Source organism: Pristiophorus japonicus, chromosome 3, assembly GCF_044704955.1.
Source record: "Pristiophorus japonicus isolate sPriJap1 chromosome 3, sPriJap1.hap1, whole genome shotgun sequence".
Lineage (NCBI taxonomy): Eukaryota > Metazoa > Chordata > Chondrichthyes > Pristiophoridae > Pristiophorus > Pristiophorus japonicus.
The window spans coordinates 262,076,958-262,094,786 of record NC_091979.1 but is presented as its reverse complement, the minus strand read 5'-3'; the positions used below and the strand labels follow the sequence as shown (position 1 = coordinate 262,094,786).

The 17,829-nt window shown below is 47.2% G+C and overlaps 1 protein-coding gene and 1 pseudogene across 3 annotated transcripts in view; one reads left to right on the top strand and one right to left on the bottom strand.

Annotated features, from left to right (window-relative positions):
• Nucleotides 1-17,829, bottom strand: part of afap1l2 (actin filament associated protein 1-like 2) — a 304,943-nt gene that overhangs the window by 81,850 nt on the left and 205,264 nt on the right. The gene's annotated exons all lie outside the window — the stretch shown is intronic.
• Nucleotides 4,057-4,295, top strand: LOC139260603 (U2 spliceosomal RNA; annotated as a pseudogene).

Genomic DNA, 17,829 nt, shown 5'->3' with positions numbered 1-17,829 from the left:
GCATGCCAGACACTAGGCTCCCAAAACAACGCTCTATTTGGAACTCCTTCACGGCAAACGAGCCAAAGGTGGGCAGCAGAAACATTACAAGGACACCCTCAATGTCTCCCTGATAAAGTGCGACATCCCCACTGACACCTGGGAGTCCCTGGCCAAAGACCGCCCTAAGTGGAGGAAGTGCATCCGGGAGGGCGCTGAGCAGCTCGAGTCTCATCGGCGAGAGCATGCAGAAAGCAAGCGCAGGCAGCGGAAAGAGCGTGCGGCAAACCAGTCCCACCCACCCCTTCCCTCAACGACTATCTGTCCCACCTGTGACAGAGACTGTGGTTCTCGTATCGGACTGTTCAGCCACCTAAGAACTCATGTTAAGAGTGGAAGCAAGTCTTCCTCGATTCTGAGGGACTGCTTATGATTATGATGTATTTGAATAATCTGCCATGTTCACCAGTTATTCCTTTTACCTTTGTTTCTTTTACCTCTTTACTCTTTATATTTCCATTCATATTCGCCTTTTCCTTTCTTGCTTCTATTCTAATGTTCCTTTACATTTCCCCTGTCTCTTTACATCCCCTGTCTTTTCATTGTCCTCAAATAATTCACAGAACCTGATTATCAATGCTATAAAGCTTTATGATGTGATGGAAAGTTTTACCCTTACATAGTTTCCTGTCGTGTTACTATGACCAAGGTTTGTTACCATGCCAAAACATTAGCAATTGTGTATATTGAAAACAGCTACAATCTACAGATGGCCTCTTCTAATGGAAGACCGTGGTGCAGAAATACACCATAAAGGCATTTTGTTTGGCTGGTGCTAAGCTGAGAGGCATGCATATGGACAGCCCAGCTATCAAAAATCTGTGGGAAATTATAGGCAAGCGCCATGGACATGAGTGTGAAAGATGAAGCTAATTTCTAATAATATATAGAAAAATCTAATTTGTATTTACTTACCTCATGAAACAAAAATATTGCCTGTCCAAAAAAATGTTTAATCCCCGCTGTATAAATGGCAAGAGGTTCTGACAAATAATCCTAATCAGCTTCCTTTCATATCACTGTGCTTTGAAATGAAGGTGCCCACTACAATTTGCTGCAGCGCCCAGGGAAATAGAAGCAGAGAAAGGGCGGAGAGTAACAGAGACACAGTAAGCGAGCAACAGAAAGGTCAAAGAGCGATCGGCATAGGGGTAGAAACAGAGACAGGGCAGCGGGTAACAGAGACACAGTGAGCGAGTAACAAATAGGTCAAAGAGCGATCAGCACAGGGGAAGAAACAGAGACAGGGCAGAGGGTAACTGTTATATATGTAAACTTGTATTTACTCTGTACAGCCACCAGAGGGCTCATCCCTGGAAGTCCCAAGGAATCCCATAATCCCTTGGGCGCACAGGTATTTAAGGAGGCCTCACAGGTTGGAGAGGCACTCTGGAAACCTGCAATGAAAAACTAAGGTCACACTTTACTTTGAGCTCACGGTGCTCAGTCTGACTCTTTCTCCATACATAACAGTAACATAGACACAGTGAATGAGCAACAAATAGGTCAAAGAGCGATCGGCACAGGGGAAGAAACAGAGACAGGGCAGAGGGTAACAGAGACACAGTGAGTGAGCAACAAATAGGTCAAAGAGTGATCGGCACAGGGGGAGCACAGAGCGAAAGGGACCAAAAACAGAGAGAGGGAGTGAAACAGAGAAACATAGAGATGAACAAACAGCTAAATAGGGAAAAGTAGACTTCTACTGCTACCTCAAGATGAGGATTATCCCCGATATGTGACTTGGTGAGATTGGTGCCTTGTCTGATTACAACTGGATCTGCAGGCTTTAAAACCCCACAGTTGGTCTCACCTAACCATTACTTCGTGATTTATTTTGATAAGTGCCTCTTTTCTTCAACTCTTTTCAACCTTAGTATTGTCCATCTGATGGGCCTGACCTTTTCAGTTAGGTTTCACTATAGACACAAAAAAATATAATTTACAGATTTTAGCATTCCTCCTTTATATCTTTCTTTTGTAGATTTTTTTCATGCAGACACACACACACATACACACACACATTCCATGTGTCATTTCGTGTGAAGGATGAGGCTGTGAATATAGAGCAGATCCTGGGGATAAGATTTTTAGATGTGAATTAGCCACATGTGCAGCATCAGCTCATGCCAACACTGGTTAGTCCTCTACCCCAGCAGCTGTATTCACCCTGGGTGGGGTGGTGGAGATGGCCTGGAATCTGAAAGTGGAAGTGGCTGGTGGCAGTGATGGGTGGCCATTTTGCTGCACATTTGAAACACATCAGAAAACCTCCAAGAAAAGACAACAGTCTGAAAATATCATCAACAAAAATGATGATAAATTCAATGTAACTTCATAAACCACATTTGACTATTAATAACATGTCTACACTGAAGAATCTCCAATTGTCTTGACCATAATGTTTCAATGGAGCCAGCATGGATTTATATTTCCTATTTTGTCCATTAAACACTCACTTTTATCTTATTCATTGGGTTGCGAAGGACATATACATTAAATATTCACCCAGCTTAAATGCTTGAGGGCAGGCTTGCCTCTGCATGTGCAGTTCCTACTGGTGGGATCTAGCACAGATGCATCAAACTAACTGTATAGTTAGAAGCTGCTCGATTTTAAAATTCCCATCCTTGTTTTCAAATCCCTCCATGGCCTCGCCCCTCCCTATCTCTGTAATCGCCTCCAGCCCTACAACCCTCCGAGATGTCTGCACTCCTAGGCCCCAAATTTCCCCAGCCGCTTCGAGCGGCGTATTTCGATGTGGTGCACCGACTTCCTGGCGAAAAAAAGCGCCAAAAATCTACCTGTGAATTTGGCCACTCCCTCGTCGTCCGGATCCATCGGCGTCGCACAGCAGAACCTGGGGGGGGGGGGGGGGGGGGTGGGGGGGTGGGGGCCGGCGCTTCGGCCACGCTTGCTCAGCGCGGTCGGCAAGAGGGTGGAAATTGGGCCCACCGTGTCGTGTAGTGCCGGCAGGGGCACGCATGACCGTTTGAGCGTGCGAGTCTGCGCGCATGCGCAGTGTAACAGGAAGTGTGGCAATCGGCCAATTAAAGGGAGAGTGTCCTCAGAATAATTGGTTATGGAGCATATATAAAGGTGAGGTCTGAATATTGATTTTTATGTGGCTGAGGAAGTGGAAAGGAGTACTGGATAGGTGTAAGAGAGGTGTAAGTTTGATCTTTGAACATTACCTGCGTTTGAGTCCAATAGACGAATGGCGCAAGAGTGTGCAAGATGAACCAAGAATTTCCTCCATGAGGAAGTGGAAAAATTAGTGACGGTTATTGAGGAGAAATGGCTGGAGCTGGATATCAGCAAGAGTGGTCCGTCAAAGGTCTCACCCAAGGAAATGAGGAAAAGATGGAATCTCGTTGCTGAAGAATTCTCCGCTGGGGTCAACACCGATCTGGAAGCCAGTGCAAGAAGAAATGGCAGGACATTGGTCAAGTAGTGAGTGTAAGTAAAATCTTCATCTTTAAATTGAATTGCAATGGAAAATGTGAGCATCTGTAAGTGTCCCACCCATCAGAAGCGCACTATGTCTGACAATTAATATTTTCATCTTTGCAGAAGAAATTGGCCCACAACAAGAGGGAGAGAACTAGAACAGGAGGAGGTCCGCCAAATCTGCACCAACTGACACCCCTGGAACAGAGGGTTGCTGTCTTGCTGACTCGCACCGGCAGAAAAAGCAGCAGCTCTGCACAAGCTGGACTCACACGCGAGGGTGAGGGTGAGTCATTAAAATGCACAGTGGCCCTTCAAATCAACCTGCTGACTGGCTTGCCACGCGTGAGACTACTCATGCCACCCTCCTGTGCTGCTAACCATTTGACTATTGTGTTATCTTTTGCAGAAGAAGAAGACTCTCCTCAAGATCCTGAGGATCCAGATGCATGCGCTCCAGACCAAGGTGGGTGGGGGGAGGAGGGGTCCATGGAAATGTGTGCTCAGGAGAATGCTGACTGCGATATCGATCAGGACATATCACAGGGCATCACACAGCCAGAACCCTTCGCTTCTCGGCCTTTTGGCTAAGGTCATGCGTAACTGACCTGACAGGGGAGTAGCCACCATGACCTCCGGGTGGTTCTCCCTGGATCAGGAAGGTATATGCTTGCTTTTTTGGAAACAGGAGGTGGGTGGGGTGGCTTGACCCATCCACCTCCACGGAGGTGTGTGGGGGACCTGACCCATCCACCTCCATGGCACGAACCTGGTATTGCAGTACTTCCAGGAACGGTGCAGTGGCTCTAGGCCTTTTGGCTAAGAGCATTGGCGCAGAGTGATCCTTGGCGTGTGCAAGGTGACCTCTGGCGTTTGTGATTTGACAAAGAATTGGAACGATTGGCTACGAATTTCAAAAAAAAAAAAAATCACACAGCCAGAACCCTCCATTAGCTCCTCGGCAACCTTCCATGGGTTCACACCTTCCGAGGTCGTGGGTTCAAGTGGCGGTCGGGAAATGCATCTTGGGACACCTAGTCCCCCACCGTCCCAGCCTGTGCCTCACACTGGAGGGGTACCACTAGGTAGACCCACGGCGAGGGGAAGGAGAAGCCGACCAGTCTCTCCTGAGAGGCAGCCCTCAGCAGAGGTTAATCAGGTTGTTTCATTGGGTGAGGAGACCAATGCCCTCACAAGATCACTCGTGGCAGCCGTCAGTGAGGCGCGTGATGAGGTCGCGACATTGTCGGGTGAAATCTCAGCACTAAGACGGGAAGTCAGGGCGGGCATTTCAGAGGGTGTGCAGACCATGGCAAATGCCATGAGGGAGCTGGCTTCTACAATAAGGGCACAAAGGCTGGAGACTCAAATGCCACTCCCACTTCACTCCATGCACCAGCCACCGGTCAGACCCAAGCCAGGACCCTAACCCACCCTCCCCACCACCACCATCACCGACCCTATAAGGAAGTGCACTTTCCCCGAGATGTGGGTGAGGGGTGGGTGTAGACTTTCTTTCCTGTTGCAGCTGTTGTTGTTGTTAGCATTGAAGTGCACTGTAAAATTTAGAATAAAAGATATTTTGCATCAAAACTGAATCATCCTCCATTAGGACCACGCAATATTTAGGGTCAACTGTAAACAGTAAAAATCCCTCACCCCTATAGACATGCGTGCCTGCCGCCCCAAGCCCTGGCGGGAGGGCTAGCCAGTGCGTTCTGCAGTCGGCAAGGTAGGACTGCTCTATTTCCTGTTGCTGATTTATCTTTCATTTATTTGTAATGATGTTGTGCAGCTGTTGTGCTGAAGATGTTGTAATGTTGTGCTGATGTTGTGCAGGTCTTTAGAGCTTTGGAATCCTCTAATCACATTCCCCCTCCCCTACCTCTGGCTACCTGCGTTGATTTCTTAAATGTAGGTAAGGTTTTTCTGTGCCTACAAAAGTGGCCACATACACTGGCCTGTTAGTTTGGAGTAACTTTCAGCTGGCCAAATTTGCTTCTATGGCCAGAAGAGGTGTAAGTGGCTTGTCACGCCCCCTTTTGGAGAGAACAAAGTAAACTAGAAAAAAACCTAACTAACTGACTTACATTGGAGCAAGTTAAATGGGGAAATTTGCGGTTTTTAAGTTACTCCAAAAAAAGCTACTTACTCCAAAAAAAACGGGGCAACTCTTGGGGAAATTTTGGCCCCTAATTCTGGCCTCTTGAGCAGCCCCAAATTTAATTGCTCCACCATTGTCAGCCGTGCCTTCAGCTGCCAAGGCCCGAAGCTCTGGAATTCCCTCCCTGACCCTCTCAACCTCTCTACCCCACTTTAAGACGCTCCTTAAAACCTTCTAATATCTCGTTATGTAGCTTGGTGTCAAATTGTGTTTGATAACACTCCTGTGAAGCGCCTTGGGATGCTTTATTAGATTAAAGGTGTTATATAAATACAAGTTGTTGTTCTTGTTGTTGTTGCATTGAATATTATAAGAGAAATGAAAGAAAGACTTGGATTTATATAGCACCTTTCATGACCACCGGATATCTCAAAGTAATTTACAGCCAATGAAGTACTTTTGGAGTGGAGTCACTGTTGTAATGTAGGAAATGCGGCAGCCAATTTGCACACAAGCGAGTTCCCACAAACAGTAATGTGATAATGACCAGATAATGTGTTTTTTTGGTATGTTGATTGAGGGATAAATATTGGCCAGGACACCGGGGATAACTCCCCTGCTCTTCTTCGAAATAGTGCCATGGAATCTTTTACGTCCACCTGAGAGAGGAGGCGGGGCCTCGGTTTAACGTCTCATCCGAAAGATGGCACCTCCGACAGTGCAGCTCAGCACTGCACTGGAGTGTCAGCCTAGATTTTTTGTGTTCAACCCACATCATCATCATAGGCCGCCCATGCCAAAAAAGGATGAGTTCACAGGTGTTTCAATGAAGGACCTAATATTCCAGGTCTTGAGCTACATAGTGTAGGGTGGAAGATGCCTATTCGTGGATTTTTTTAACGTGTGGTGGCCGTTGCACATCAGCCACCACACGGGCTTGACAGAGCTAGGTCTTGGTCCAGTGGCAAGGGTTAACCAAGACGACTGGAGACCTGCTCTGCTGCATGGGCCGAGTGCGCGCACACATATCACATACCCACAATCTTCTGACTCAGAGGCGTGAGTGCTACCCACTGAATCACGGCTGACAGCGCTGTCTCCGGCGCTCCGTGTCCTTGGAGGGGTGCTCCCGGGGTGGGAGCGTGGCCGCTGTGCACTCTGCAGGCCCTTTCCTTTGGTGGCCTCCATTCGGCCAGCAGGGAGGCAATGGATTGGGCCAGCAGCCGATTGCATGACAAAAAAACATGGCGGCCCACATGCAAAAGGCCTCCCCTTTAAAGGGCAGTGACATTAATTCAATGGATCATGGGATATTTCACAAATGTCCAGCTATGCAATGTCAGGATATCTTACACCTTGTAAAGGCTCTAAAATGTCAAGGATTATTAATCTGCGTATCAAAGGAATGGCATCGTTCGTGAACCATGATGCTGACAGGGCTACAACTTGACTGTTTTGCCCTGAGAAAAAACCAATAGAAGGAAAGAAAGACTTGCATTTATATAGCGCTTTTCATGACCACCGGACATCCCAAATCACTTTACAGCCAATGTAGTACTTTTTGAAGTGCAGTCACTGTTGTAATGTAGGAAACATGGCAGACAATTTGCACACAGTAATGTGATAATGGTCAGATAATCTGTTTTTTTGTTATGTTGATAAATATTGGCCAGGACACCAGGGATAACACCCCTCCTACTTCTCACCTACATGCTGCCCCTCGGCGACATCATCTGAAAACACAGCGTCAGTTTGCACATGTATGCTGATGACACCCAACTCTATCTCTCCACCACCTCTCTCGACTCCTCCACTGTCTCTAAATTGTCAGGCTGCTTATCCGACATTCAGTTCTGGATGAGCAGAAATTTCCATCAACTAAATATTGGTAAGACCGATGCCATTGTATTCAGCCTCCACCACAAACTCCATCCCTCTCCCTGACAACTGTCTGAGACTGAACCGGACTGTTTGCAATCTTGGTGTCATATTTGACTCCGAGATGAGCTTCTGACCACATATCATTAAGACCACCTATTTCCACCTCCATAACGTCACCCGACTCCAGCCCTGCCTCAGCTTATCTGCTGCTGAAACCCTTATCCATGCCTTTGGTACCTCAAGAATTAACTAGTCCAACGCACTCCTGGCCGGATCCCATGTTCTACCCTCCGTAATCTTGAGGTCATCCAAAACTTGGCAGCCCATTTCCTAACTCGCTCCAAGTCCTGTTCACCTATTACCCCTGTGCTCGCGGACCTACATTAGCTCCCGGTTAAGCAATGACTTGATTTTAAAATTCTCATCCTTGTTTTCAAATCTCTCCATGGCCTCACCCAACCCTATCTCTGTAATCTCTTCCAGCCCCACAACCCTCTGAGATATCTGCGCTCCTCTAATTTTGGTCTCTTGAGCATCCCTGAATTTAATTGCTCAACCATTGGTGACCGTGCCTTCAGCTGCCAAGGCCCTAGGCTCTGGAATTCCTTTCCTAAACCTCTCCACCTCTCTATCTCTCTTTCCTCCTTTAAGACACTTCTTAAAACCTACCCCTTTCACCAAGCTTTTTGTCATCTGCCCTAAAATCTCCATACATGCCTCGGTGTCAAATTTTGTTTATAATGCTCCTATGAAGCGCCTTGGGATCTTTTATAATGTTAAAGGCGCTATATAAATAAAAGTTGATGTCTTTCCAATGAGACGTTAAAACGAGGCCCCATTTGCCCTCTCAGGTGGATGAAAGAGATCCCATGGCACTATTCAAATAAGAGCTGGAGAGTTCTCCTGAAGTCCTGGCCAATATTAATCCCTCAACTAACAACTATGACAGATGATATGGTCATTTATTTCATTGCTGTTTGTGGAAGCTTGCTGTGCACAAACTGGCTGTCCCATTGCCTACAGTACAACAGTGACTACACTTCAAAAGTACTTCATTAGTTGAAAGCGCTTTGGGATGTCCTGAGGTCATGAAAGACACTAAATAAATGCAAGTCTTTCTTTCTTTAATAGTGCTGTAGCCGGAATCTTCAGCAAGGAAAAATAAAGAAAAGGAGTCAAAGAAAAGTTAGGAAAAAAAGGGAAAAGTTAGTAAGACAAACAGGCCTGTGTTACAATGTGAATTCTGGGGAAATTCAACAGATAAAGTGTTAATCTGCTGGGCAATTGAGGAAATAGATCTGGTGACAGATGTGCGTATGGATAAACCACAATCCTTGACAGCCTTTTAGCATGTGGAAAATCCATGTAAATACAGCCAAAAGATGTCAATTATAAACAATGAAAACCATGGGAAAATGCCAGACAGCTGAAAGGAAAAATAACCCTACAAAGATTCTGCGATCGCTTGAAATGCGAACCACGGTTGAGATTTTCTTTACCTTGGCGGGTGACGTCGGTGGCGGGTCCTAACTCGCTGCTGGCTCCATCCCGCTGTCTAAAATGATTTTCCCTTGATAGGGCTTTTAAACTCGCCCAGCGCATTTTCCTGTCCAATTACAGGAAGCAGGTCTGGTGATGTAATTTCACAACGCGTCATCAGCCGGTTTCCTTAAAGGGACCATAGCCAACTTTATTTTGACATTTGTGCTATCAGTGTTCTACAGCATTGAGGTGCTGCAAACACTGACAAGCACTTTACAAAGGTGTACGGCTGCACCAAGGCTCTCCCATGACTCTCTCCATATGCTTATGGAGAGAGTCACAACATGCAGGGAGGTCCTCTTCCCTTCCCATGGGCAGAAGACATCTCCCCAGGACACCAACATAGCCTGGTTGCACATTGCACAGGAGGACACAAGCAGGGATGTGGTTGGGAGGACCTACGTGCAGTGATGCAAACCTTTCAATGATCTCATTAGATCACGAAACATTAGTACAAAGCCACACTCAACCTCATCCTGCTGTGACTCTCATCATATCCCCATCACTCTACCTTCCCTGCCCTCCTCCTGCACATCCTTACTCACACCAACTTACCTTGAACCTCCATCCATCCCACTCTCTCTACCTACATTATCACATCCACATTCCACTAGCCACCCCTCACAATCACCCTCATCCTAGTGCAGGGATGGGCAATTATTTGGGCTGGAGGGCCACTCAGCAAGTTTTGGTGAGCTGCTGAGGACCGCCCCCCAATGTTCCAACAATCGCGCAGTCCCACGCAGACCAATCCCTGGCTCCTGCCGCTGAACGAGATACTGCGCATATGCGGCTGCATAGTAGCCAGCCGCGCAGCAAATTTAAAGGGACTGCGCGTGAAAGAAAATTAGAGGGAACATTGCATAAACATAAATTCAGATAGTAGCCCGATGCTATCTTACATACACAACATGTATTAGATACTGCTTAGAAATGAATCAAAGATAAAAGTTGAAAATGTTATGGTATCTTCTGGTCTCTGTAAATCAGTGCTGTGAAATAGAACTGTACCCTCTTTCGAGTCTGTGTCAGCATCAATTGCCTACCTCAGTCTCCTTATGTCCCTCTTCAAAGATTACTAAAGCCGTCCTAATTGGTGCCAGATGAGAACTCCCCTGCCGTCGTACTCTGGATACCGGGAGAGGAAAGATGCAGCATCAGTCACTTTCTTTGGTAAAAGATTTGTGGAAATGAGCAGCCATGACGCCATTCTAAAATGTATAGGGCATATTTGAGTATGCAGTGCATTCTGGGTATGGCCATCCACCATTGGGGCCCAGAATTACAGAACGGATCCTTTTAAGATTGGGCCAGGGAGAATCGCTTTTATGAATTATTAATTTGAATGAAGTATTACTAAGTTTTTTCCTTGGCTGCAGTTCGGGTCTGTCTCTGACCCATGAGAAGTGAAAGTGGATAGATGACTGTGCAGCTCAAGCTTCAGCTTGTGTTCTATTTCTGTCCCATCCAATGGGTCGGATAGAATGACTTGGCGGGCCGGATATGGCCCACGGAAGGTATTTTGCCCACCACTATTCTAGTGCAAGCATACCAACTAACAACACAGACTGGGTGTTTTAACCATTGTTCAGTGAAGTTTCGGTTAACGTGCTTCAAATTTTGAAACCTTTATTTTCAACACTTTCCTTTCTTGGACACATTAGGGCACCTTTGGAAATAACTTAGTGAGTTGGAGTGAATGGTGCGACATAACGGTACCACCCCTTCCCCCCACCGCCCCAATGGTGGTGAGTGTGAAAGAAATGGCTTGGACATTGTAGGGATGCCTTATGGTGTTGGTGTGGGGTGGTGCCAACCTGGCAGCCAGGCTGTACAGCATCAAGTGAAGTAAATGTGACCATGGTGAGGCCATCCCTGGCCTCCCTGGTAGCAATGTGCTTGGGTGCTAAAGCCCTCTATCCTGTGCAGCATCAGGTGATTGTGGAGAATGTTGGTGTTTTTGTTGGTGTTGCTGGTGTGCCTGGTGATGCTGGTGTTGGGGCTGATTGTGGTCAGATTCTGAGGACCGAGGTGAGAGAGTATAAAAGGGCAACCATGTTGATGGAATAGCTGGCAGGTTAAGTAGAGATCACAGAAGCATTCTGTCAGTGGTGAGAGAGTTCTTCCAATGAGGTAAGAGTGAATGGAGAGTGGAAAGTGGAAAGCCTGCAGAATCTGTGCTGGAAATAGACTCAGAAACAGCTTGTGGCTGAGGAAAGTGATGATCTGTCAGTTGGAAGCTTTTACCGTACATTTGAAGCTGTCAAGTAATCATTTGGAGCAATAGCCACGAAACTCCAGCCTCAGGTTGACAGTGGTTCCCATGGCCATGAAGTTAAAGTGAAAAGGTAAGTTATAAAAGCCTGTTAATGATCTGTCAACTAGATGCTAATGAGATTAATTTGGTCACCCACCGCCTGTCGGGTCTGCTCAGTACTGACAGACCCGACATTGGGAAAGGCGCAAAATCAAATTTCCCACCCAACCCGCCACCGATCCCGCCCGTTGATCCTCCAGTAAAATTCCGGCCTAAGAGTCAGAGAGCTGTCACAGTTCTGAATGAAAGCTCTAACCATGTAGTATACCACTGACCTTGAGGACTTTGGGGAAATGACATAAACAAAAGCAACAGTGCCATGCTTATACACACCATGACAGGAGTTAACAAATGGTGTAATGCTTTGTGCATGATTTAGTATATAGTTACAGTAATGCATGTGAGTCAGGCAGAAATATGCACAATGTCCCATTCAATAGGTTTCATTCTCTCATGGTTTAAAAACTCAGCCGGTAAATTAGGATGTGACAGGTCATTGCATTCTCAAAAAATGCAAACTATTAAGTATTGTTTACTTGGTGAGTTTTGATAGAACAGTACGTTACTTTTCACATAGAGAAAGATCTAAATCCAGGATATAAAGCCAGATTGCTTAGGGCAACCGTAACACTACAAAGACAAGTACTGATATGACCCTGAGCTTCTGGTCGCTTGCCACTCTGACCTCTCTGTTCTCGGCCTCCTACAATGTTGTGATGAAGCTCAACCGTAGCTCGAGAAACAGCATCTCATCTTTCGATTAGGCACTTAACAGCCTTCAACATTGAGTTCATTATAACCACTGTTCCCATTTGCTCAGAGGGCAGAGCTGGTAATGGGTCTGCTGCAACCATTTACACCTCCGCTGGGCTCATCTTTTGTTTCTTTATTGTCTCATTACCACCCATTTTTGTCGATGAAAGAATATTTTGTTCTGCTGAAAGGTCATCAACTCGAAATGTTAACTCTGTGGGGTCAAGTTTTGGGCCGCGCCTAGAACGACGCAGCCCCGCGAGCCACGCCTGGTTTCCGCGCTCAAAACCGCACCTAAAACTTACCTTGATATTTATTCTCCCCGCTGCTGGAACATTCCAGGCCATTGGCGCAGCGCAGCACAAGCTGTGGGGTGGGGGCGGAGCCAGGTCCCGACGCTAAAAACAGTGCCGGGACCTCTGCACGTGCAAGTTAGTGCAGTAGGTCCAGGCCGCCGAGGCTGCGTGGGAGGGGTCCGAAGCATACCACCCCTAGGCCTGACCGAATGGGCTCACCGGGCAAAGAGCGCACTCGGGCCTCCCTCCTCTTCATCTTCAGCTCCTGCTCTGGCTCCCACCCGCACCCCCCCACTCCCCCGTTCAGGTCGGCTGCCTGCTGCTCCCCCTCCCCGTTCAGCTCCCGCTCCGGTTCTCTCCCCCCCCTCCCACCCCCGTTCATCTCCAGATCCGGCTCTCTCCACCCCCCTTCAGGTCCGGTCCAGTCCGCTCCCCCCCACCCCCCTCCCATTCAGTCGTTCCCCCTCCCTCCACATCCTCGGTGGGACCCGCCCGCCCGCCGGCATCTTGCTGGGGGCGGGCCCCACCTGTAGTCTTCGGCCCGACTTCCTCTCGTCGGAAGTTCAGCCTCCCCCCCTCCCTCCTCTCTTCTCCTTCCTTCCTCCCTCTCCTCCCCTCCTTCCTTCCCTCTCCCCTGGCTCCCTCCCTCTCCTCCCCCTCCCTCCCTCTCCTCTCCCCCTTCCCTCCCTCTCCTCCTCCCCTTCCTCCTCCTCTTCCCCCTCCCTTCCCCCTCCCCTCTCCTCTCCCCCCTCCCCTCTCCTCTCCCCCCTCCCCTCTCCTCTCCCTCTCCCCTCCCTCCTCTCCTCCACCCTCCTACCTCTCTTCTCTTCTCCTCCCCTCCCTCCCTCTCTTTCCTCTGTCCCCTCCCTCCCTCTCCTCTCCCCCCTCCTCTCCCCCTCCTCCCTCCCTCTCCTCCTCTCGCTCCCTCCCTCTCCTCTCCCCCTCCCTCCCTCTCCTCCTCTCCTCCATCCTCCTCTTTCCCATCCTCCTCTCCTCCCCTCCCTCTCCCACCTCTCTTCGCCTCTCCTCCCCTCCTCTCCTCTCCCCCCTCCCTCTCTCTCCTCTCTCCCCCCCTCCTCCCTCTCCTCTCCCCCTCTCCCCCCTTCCTCTGCCCCTCTCCCCCCTCCCTCCCTCTCCTCTCCCCCCTCCCTCCCTCCTCTCCTCTCCCCTCTTCTCTCTCTCCCCATCCCCCCTCCTCGCCACACCCCTCGCTGTCAGAAACACAGAGAGACACTGACAGACAGAGAGAGAGAGACACTGGGTGGGGGGGGGGGGGGGGGGCGTCCCAGCACGCAGTTGTAGGACTCCCGTGCTGCAGTCAGAGAGTAGAAACTTAATTTTTTATTTATTGATTTTTTAATTTTTTTTTTTTAATTTTTTAATTTTTTTAGATTGATTTATTGGTTGATTTGTTGATTTATTTATCATTTATTATTGATGATGGCTCTTTATTTGTAAAAGTGAAGTGTTTAATGTTTGTAAACTTCCCTTTCCCCCCCCCCGCCCCACCCCCCACAATCTCTCGTTCCTTACGCCTGATTTCTAAGTGTAGGCAAGGTTTTTCTGAGCGTACAAAAATCTACACTTACTACATTCTAAGTTAGTTTGGAGTAAGTTTTCGCTACCTAAACTTGCAAAACAGGCGTAAGTGGCTGGACACATCCCCTTTTGAAAAAAAAAATCTGTTCTACATAGAAACATAGAAACATAGAAAATAGGTGCAGGAGTAGGCCATTCGGCCCTTCTAGCCTGCACCGCCATTCAATGAGTTCATGGCTGAACATGCAACTTCAGTACCCCATTCCTGCTTTCTCACCATACCCCTTGATTCCCCTAGTAGTAAGGACTTCATCTAACTCCTTTTTGAATATATTTAGTGAATTGGCCTCAACAACTTTCTGTGGTAGAGAATTTCACAGGTTCACCACTCTCTGGGTGAAGAAATTCCTCCTCATCTCAGTCCTAAATGGCTTCCCCCTTATCCTTAGACTGTGTCCCCTGGTTCTGGACTTCCCCAACATTGGGAACATTCTTCCTGCATCTAACCTGTCTAACCCCGTCAGAATTTTAAACGTTTCTATGAGGTCCCCTCTCATTCTTCTGAACTCCAGTGAATACAAGCCCAGTTGATCCAGTCTTTCTTGATAGGTCAGTCCCGCCATCCCGGGAATCAGTCTGGTGAACCTTCGCTGCACTCCCTCAATAGCAAGAATGTCCTTCCTCAGGTTAGGAGACCAAAACTGTACACAATACTCCAGGTGTGGCCTCACCAAGGCCCTGTACAATTGTAGCAACACCTCCCTGCCCTTGTACTCAAATCCCCTCGCTATGAAGGCCAACATGCCATTTGCTTTCTTAACCGCCTGCTGTACCTGCATGCCAACCTTCAATGACTGATGTACCATGACACCCAGGTCTCGTTGCACCTCTCCTTTTCCTAATCTGTCACCATTCAGATAATAGTCTGTCTCTCTGTTTTTACCACCAAAGTGGATAACCTCACATTTATCCACATTATACTTCATCTGCCATGCATTTGCCCACTCACCTAACCTATCCAAGTCGCTCTGCAGCCTCATAGAATCCTCCTTGCAGCTCACACTGCCACCCAACTTAGTGTCATCCGCAAATTTGGAGATACTACATTTAATCCCCTCGTCTAAATCATTAATGTACAGTGTAAACAGCTGGGGCCCCAGCACAGAACCTTGCGGTACCCCACTAGTCACTGCCTGCCATTCTGAAAAGTCCCCATTTACTCCTACTCTTTGCTTCCTGTCTGACAACCAGTTCTCAATCCATGTCAGCACACTACCCCCAATCCCATGTGCTTTAACTTTGCACATTAATCTCTTGATTGGGACCTTGTCGAAAGCCTTCTGAAAGTCCAAATATACCACATCGACTGGTTCTCCCTTGTCCACTCTACTGGAAACATCCTCAAAAAATTCCAGAAGATTTGTCAAGCATGATTTCCCTTTCACAAATCCATGCTGACTTGGACCTATCATATTACCTCTTTCCAAATGCACTGCGATGACATCCTTAATAATTGATTCCATCATTTTACACACTACCGATGTCAGGCTGACCGGTCTGTAATTCCCTGTTTTCTCTCTCCCTCCTTTTTTAAAAAGTGGGGTTACATTGGCTACCCTCCACTCCATAGGAACTGATCCAGAGTCAATGGAATGTTGGAAAATGACTGTCAATGCATCCACTATTTCCAAGGCCACCTCCTTAAGTACTCTGGGATGCAGTCCATCAGGCCCTGGGGATTTATCGGCCTTCAATCCCATCAATTTCCCCAACACAATTTCCCGACTAATAAGGATTTCCCTCAGTTCCTCCTCCTTACTAGACCCTCCGACCCCTTTTATATCCGGAAGGTTGTTTGTGTCCTCCTCAGTGAATACCGAACCAAAGTACTTGTTCAATTGGTCCGCCATTTCTTTGTTTCCCGTTATGACTTCCCTGATTCTGACTGCAGGGGACCTACGTTTGTCTTTACTAACCTTTTTCTCTTTACATATCTATAGAAACTTTTGCAATCCGTCTTAATGTTCCCTGCAAGCTTCTTCTCGTACTCCATTTTCCCTGCCCTAATCAAACCCTTTGTCCTCCTCTGCTGAGTTCTAAATTTCTCCCAGTCCCCGGGTTCTCTGCTATTTCTGGCCAATTTGTATGCCACTTCCTTGGCTTTAATGCTATCCCTGATTTCCCTTGATAGCCACGGTTGAGCCACCTTCCCTTTTTTATTTTTACGACAGACAGGAATGTACAATTGTTGTAGTTCATCCATGCGGTCTCTAAATGTCTGCCATTGCCCATCCACAGTCAACCCCTTCAGTATCATTCGCCAATCTATCCTAGCCAATTCACGCCTCATACCTTCAAAGTTACCCTTCTTTAAGTTCTGGACCATGGTCTCTGAATTAACTGTTTCATTCTCCATCCTAATGCAGAATTCCACCATATTATGGTCACTCTTCCCCAAGGGGCCTCGCACAACGAGATTGCTAATTAATCCTCTCTCATTACACAACACCCAGTCTAAGATGGCCTCCCCCCTAGTTGGTTCCTCGACATATTGGTCTAAAAAACCATCCCTTATGCACTCCAGGAAATCCTCCTCTACCATATTGCTTCCAGTTTGGTTAACCCAATCTATGTGCATATTAAAGTCACCCATTATAACTGCTGCACCTTTATTGCACGCACCCCTAATTTCATGTTTGATGCCCTCCCCAACATCACTACTACTGTTTGGAGGTCTGTACACAACTCCCACTAACGTTTTTTGTCCTTTGGTATTCTGCAGCTCTACCCATATAGATTCCACATCATCCAAGCTAATGTCCTTCCGAACTATTGCCTTAATTTGCTCCTTAACCAGCAATGCTACCCCACCTCCTTTTCCTTTTATTCTATCTTTCCTGAATGTTGAATACCCCTGGATGTTGAGTTCCCAGCCCTGATCATCCTGGAGCCACGTCTCCGTAATCCCAATCACATCATATTTGTTAACATCTATTTGCACAGTTAATTCATCCACTTTATTGCGGATACTCCTTGCATTAAGACACAAAGCCTTCAGGCTTGTTCTTTTAACACCCTTTGTCCTTTTAGAATTTTGCTGTACAGTGGCCCTTTTTGTTCTTTGCCTTGGGTTTCTCTGCCCTCCACTTTTCCTCATCTCCTTTCTGTCTTTTGCTTTTGCCTCCTTTTTGTTTCCCTCTGTCTCCCTGCATTGGTTCCCATCCCCCTGCCATATCAGTTTAAATCCTCCCCAACAGCACTAGCAAACACTCCCCCTAGGACATTCTAAAATGAAACTGTTCTAACTCACTAGAACTGGAGCAAACTAAATGCCGAGAATTGCAATTTCTAAGATACTCCATTCTAAACTAGTTGCTCCAAAAAAATAGGAGCAACTCAGGCCGAAGCTTGAGCCCTGTTTCTCTGTCCATAGATGCTGCTGAGTATTTCCAGCATTTTCAGTTTTTACTTAAGGTTATGAGTTGGCTGGGTGTAAATGGGACCAATGACTTTTCTGGACATTATGGTAAAGCCCACATGTATCGCTACTCTAACTTTTTCCCAAATATGAATTCCTTTTCACTAAATGGCCAAGTGTGGTTAATTTGGAATTTATTTGTCTAATCTTACCTATTGTATATAACGTTGTATTACTTGTGCAGGAGTGGATGATCCTGTGTATTCTGCAGGGAATCCAGGAGAGTAAGATGGATTGGAGGAGCAGAACACCTGGCAAATCCCACATTCACAGTCCCACGACCCCGTATGCTACTACAGCACGCCTGTTGCTGGTACCTGAATGCACCTTTTTGAAAATGTAAAGAAACCTTGATTTTTCTATGTGATAATGACCCCAATTTATTTGTTTTGATTTCGTCCATTGCACCATAGCCACTTGCAGTCGACAC